Genomic DNA, 5810 nt, shown 5'->3' on the forward strand with positions numbered 1-5810 from the left:
CTGAAACCCGTGCACCTAGAGCCTGTGCTCCGCAACAGGAGAAGCCACCTCAGTGAGAAAGCCCGTGCACAGCAACGAAGAGCCAATGCAGCCAAAAGTAAATAAACAAATAAATTTATATATATATTAAAAAAAATACAGATGCAAAGTAGATGTAGGTGAGATCACTTACCAAAAGTAGAGTGGGATGGAGTGGAAAGTTTGTGGCAGACTATAGGACGTTTGGGGGAAATGTAGTTAATATGACAGCAAGGTCACAAGAATGGATGGAAGAACTTCCAGTCCACAACAGGAAGGAACACAAAGCTGTGAGAAAGCACACATTTGTGGAGGAGTGAGAGCAACGTCCTTTGCTTTTCACCAGCCATGTTTGGTGTCTCTGCAGCCAGACTGGAGAAAGCACACAGCCTGGTTTAGTGAGGGACGGAAACTGGCAAAAAGGCAAAGTGAAGAATCACTGAGGTGAGAGTTGAAATAATTGGTCATAATATCCAAGCTATCTGGGGACAGAAGAGAAGCCCAGAATGCTGCTGGTTAGAGCAAGAGGGCCCTACAGGCTGGATTAAGGATGAAAGTGTATTTGAAGTAGAACTGGAGGAATGTGAACTATTCGCAATAAAATGAAGGTGTGAGAGGAGTGACAGAATCAGAGTTTGAAGGAATTTCAGAGTTTGAAAGCCACCAAAAGGGCTTTTCTTTAACCCTCAGACTAGTAGAACAGGTATTAGCTGTTCAGTTTGGGCTAGATCTTGTAATAGAGTTATTGTAATGGAGGAAATCCTCTTACCAATTGTTTAAATAAGTGCCGATTCTAAATGCACCGTTTTCCAGGCAGTCTTTATAACGATCTGAGTAGCTTACAAAGAACAGAACAAAATCCAGCCAACCGACCGTGGGGAATCTCCAGCTGTGTGCGGGTGCTCTCTTCCTGGGGCGGTGTGTGTGTGGGGGGGGGTTGTCCCAGAAAAAGCTTGCACCTCCAAAGGGCAGAGCAGAGAGGGGATTAGGGCTCTCAAAGAGCCACAGCCTTGCAGGAACTCAGTACTGTAGGGAGCGTGGGTTACTGGGACTGAGTAGATGCCCCCTCCTGTAGAAAAGAGTCACTGAATAGGATTCCCCCGGTCTGCAAGGTGGTGATGCAACGAGCCTCACCAAGCGCACTTCACGCTTCCACCTAAGACTCCGCCCGCCCACTGCGGACAGAGAGTGGCCTACCCTGTTGCCAGGCAACCGGCTCCGTCTCGCGCCTCAGGCGGGAGTCGCCCACAGTGACGTGAGATGCGCGCAGAGCATGCTGGGAGCACGCGGTTTCGGGCTGCCTCTGGGCGGTCTAGTCCCGGAGGCCGGGGGCAGGTCCTCGCGGCCCGGACTGGCACACGTCGGGCCCTTGCGGGCCGCAGCCGCCTGGTCTGGTCTGTTGCGGGAGCCGTGGCCCGGCCATCACCTGGAGGTGCGCAGTCGGGTAAGCCCCTTACACGCCCTCAGGCCGCCTAGGCCCTGGGCGTCTCCCAGGCTCCCCTCTGAGCTGGTCACCCGCGGCTTCCGACTCCCACGAGGTGGTGGACGCAGAGCAGTGTGTGTGTGTGTGGGGGGGGGGGGTTGAAGCACATCAAATTTACAAGGCAGTTCAGCGCGTAGTAGGTACACAGCATTTGTTGCTTAGTGATCGCCCCAGCCATTCTTTCTTGGTCTTCGTCACTGGTTGCTATGCTCCCGCCCTCGTGGGTCCCAAGGTGCTGCTCCTGGAAGACATTCAGTCTTCTGTGCCTGCTGCTCCTTCCCTGATATCTGCTCCTCAGCTCGGCAACATGTCTGTTCAGGGTTCTGTTCTTGGCCCTCTTTTAACAGATGATGGTCTCTTGTAACATCTCCTCAATTACCAGGGTGATTTAGATGGTTCCTTAAGCGCTCTCAACTAACAGGACTTCTAAGCTCTAGGACTGCATTTTATCTGTCTGTAAGGCAGCTTTGTGTGCCTTTTTTCGTACCTCAGACTCCTTCTAAAATCTGAAGTCACGATGTTCACTTTCTGTTCCAATCTCTCACCTCTTGTGTGTTCGCTAAACTCACCGCAGGCACTAAAGCACGAAATTGTCAGATTTTACTCTTAACCACCCTTGTAGCCCCATCATTCTGTGAGGTGCCAGGTCCTATACAGCTGTCTCCATCGTTCTGTTCTTTGCATTCTTACTGCTCTCCCACAGGTACCCCAGGCTCTATTTGGTTTCTTAATTTAGTTTTCTTCCTGCTCCTCAGGCTGGATAATTTCAAAGGACCTCACTTCAAGTCTTCTGGTCTTTTATTTCTCAAATCTGCTGGTGAACCCCTCTAGTGATTTTTCATTTCAGTTAGTGTACTTTTCAGTCCAGAATTTTTGGTTGTTTCCTTTCTATAATAGATATAGATATTCTCTTTTTTTTTTTTTTTTTTTTTTTGCGGTACGCGGGCCTCTCACTGTTGTGGCCTCTCCCGTTGCGGAGCACAGGCTCCAGACGCGCAGGCCCAGCGGCCATGGCCCACGGGCCCAGCCGCTCCGCGGCATGTGGGATCTTCCCGGACCGGGGCACGAACCCGTGTCCCCTGCATTGGCAGGCGGACTCTCAACCACTGCGCCACCAGGGAAGCCCTGATATTCTCATTCTGTTCATCTTTTATGTTCCTGATTTCCTTTAGTTTCTTTGTCCATGGTTTCCTAAGCTCATTGAGCATGTTAAAATGGTCGATTTAAAGTTTTTGTTTAGAGACTTGCCTGGTGGCACAGTGAATCCGTGCCAATGCAGGGGACATGGGTTCGAGCCCTGGTCCGGGAAGATCCCACATGCCACGGAGCAACTGAGCCCGTGTGCCACAACTACTGAGCCTGCGCTCTAGAGCCTGAGAGCCACAACTACTACTGCTGAGCCCATGTGCCACAACTACTGAAGCCCGTGTGCCTAGACCCCGTGCTCCACAAGGAGAAGCCACTGCAATGAGAAGCCCGCGCACCGCAACAAAGAGTAGCCCCTGCTCGCCGCAACTAGAGAAAGCCCGTGCACAGCAACGAAGACACAGTGCAACCAAAAATAAACAAATAAAATAAACTTATATTAAAATAAATAAGGTTTTTGTTTAGTTAGTCCATTGTCTGGGCTTCCTTAGGGATGGTTTCTGTCAAGTTGTTTTTTTCCTTCGAATGGTCCATACTTTTGTGTTTCTTTGTTTTAAAATTTGTTGTTGTACCCACAGGCATACGAGGATGCCGGTTCTGTGAAGGAAAATGCTCCCTGCCTCAGCCACCTGGGCGCAGTTTTGTGCAGGAAAGGACACTCCGCCTTGAAGGTTCTTCCTTCCGGATTGCCACTCGCACTGGCGATGTCTGCTGAATCTCGCGGGGTTACAGTGCCGTCACAGGGTCCGTATCTCAGGCCTAGAACGGCAGAGCGTCCGGCAGCTTTGAAAGAGACCTTCGGCATTCTGGCCTTGGGGGACGCTCCATGAGGAACAAGCTCCTCAGCAGCGTGCGTCTTTAGATCTTTCATGGCAGAACCTCTGTGGGCGACCTCATTCCTCCCCCCACGTGAGAGACACACACAACCTGCCATTAGGGGGTGGAAGGCTTTAGAGTCCAGAAGCGAGGCTGGCGCTCCCGCTCAGCATTCCTACGCGCAACTGAGCCCGGGTGCGTGAGACCGTGAGAGGGGGCAAAGACAGGCGTGCCAGCGAGCTGTTCACAGTGCACTCTGACGCATCACCCTTCAAGCTCACGTTCATTTCATGGAGAGAACACGAGGCCTTGATGCGCTTTCCTGTGGTACGTAAACTTTGGTCGCGTCCCCTGGTGGGCACATCGGCTCAGGACTGCCCTGTCCCAAAGGCTCAAGGTGTGGAGCCCGACTGTCGGAGATCAGCCTCACGTGGATCTTTCACGGACGAGGCCGGCTCGCAAGGGGACCGTTCACGAGCTGGGGACCGTGGTGGCTGTTAGGAGTCGGCACACCAAGAGCACTCCGAGGGAGAGGAGCTGCTGACGTTTGCCAGCACAGTCTCCAATTCCGAACTGCAACCATTCCCTGTAAGAGGCTCCCGAGAGCTTCGACGCAGTTTCTCAGTTAGCTATAAATGGAGGCCAGTCACTTGGCAGACTCCCCCAACGCCCGGCCTCCCAGGCTGCGATGCAGACACGCCGACTGCTTCAGCCAACAGGGACAGCTTGGAGTAAAAGTGAGAATCCTACGTGTCAAAGTACTTGCGTGACGCTGGCCAGAAGCACGAACATTTAGGGCAGGGCATCAAGGCACTTCGCCGCACGCGGAGCAAGTTTGTTCTCATCTCGCCTCTGAATGCCGAGTTTAACCAGCTAGGAAGCAAACTTCGGGAAAGGTACTCAGGGTGCCGCCGATTCAAAATTCTTTCACCAGACAGCCCAAATCGCGTACGCCTCTTTGTATTTTCCATGGGCAGGACAAAATGGTGTCCACCTGCACGCCTCCAGCTGGGGGTGGGTTGGGGTGGGGTGGGGTGGGGTGGGGTGGGGTGGGGTGGGGTGGGGGTGGGGGTGGGGGTGGGGCGACGTACACTTTCTCCATGGGAAACAAGCCCGCGCCTTCAGTGTGAAAGGCCTCTACGCCTCTCTGCTTTCGCAGCCCAGGCGTAGCCTCAGCTCTGAAAAGCTTCCAGAGCAGGAAGGTGAGAAAACCTTTGAACCACCCAGCAGGTGCAGCACAGAACAAGGACTTCTCTCTTGGCCTGAGAACACCCACTGCCCAGCGCTCCTTTGTGTACACACGTGGTGGAGGAAGGGTGCTGGATTCGGCTCCGTGAGAACTTCTCCGGGCCACGTAGTGTGAACGCAAGTAGATGAGCCCTACATCTCATGCCAGTCTCCTGTGCGAGTTGGACAAGGCAAACTCCCCGCTTGAATCCCTGGGTGGGTTAAGTACCCTCCGGGGAAGGATCGTTGCTTGGGACCCCGGGGCTGGTATCGAGGTGACTGTTCTGTGCATCCACTTCGCAGCTGTTCTGTTCTCTCTCCGCGGGTTCTGAAGGCTCTTCTGAAGAGTTTCCTGAGGGTGCCGGAAACAGGGAAGTAGCCGTCAGGCCCACGAGGATACCAACCCTCTCAAGCGAAAGGCTACCAGCCTCAGACGCTTGGGCTCGCTTTCGTACATGAAACCGCACTGTGCTTTGAAGGTTCCTGGCACCCAGCTTGCGAGTCGAACTACCACCGTGTCTTAGGGTTCCCAGGGTTTCCATGCCGTCACAATGTCCAGTTGTTAGGCCTAAGACGGCAGGGTGTCCGGGAGCTCTAAAGGAGACCTTAAGAAGGCAGGCCTTTTGGCTCCTTCCCCCGAGAGACCAGCTCCCCCGGATCCTCCGTCATCAGTTAAGTTGATTTCAGAGTACCTGTGCGCACCCTCATTGCTCCTCGACGTAAGAGACGAACAGAATGGCCATAAAGGGAGGAAGCCTTCTGAGTCCAGCACAGAGGCAGTGTCTCTCACTCAGCATTCCCACAACAGCTGAGAGCACCAGGGTATGGGACCGAGAGAGGGAGGAGGAGAGCCGTAACCCCGAGCCTTTCCACAAGGTACTGTAGGCATCACCCTTCAAGCCCATGTAAATCTCACAGAGAACACACCGGGCCTCGGTGTGCCTTCCTGTGGGTAAGGAAAATTTGCTTTCCATTCCTTGGGTGGCACACTGGCTGGCTCAGGACTGCCCTACCCCAGAGGCTCAGGGTGCGCAGCCCGATTTGTCGAGATCAGCCCCCTCGGCGCTTCCACGGATGAAGCCAACTCGGGAAAGAGCCGTTCAAAAGCCGGGGACCGTGG

The sequence above is a fragment of the Leucopleurus acutus genome (genome assembly GCF_964270905.1).
Source record: "Leucopleurus acutus genome assembly, chromosome: 16".
In the NCBI taxonomy this organism is placed as follows: Eukaryota; Metazoa; Chordata; class Mammalia; order Artiodactyla; family Delphinidae; genus Leucopleurus; species Leucopleurus acutus.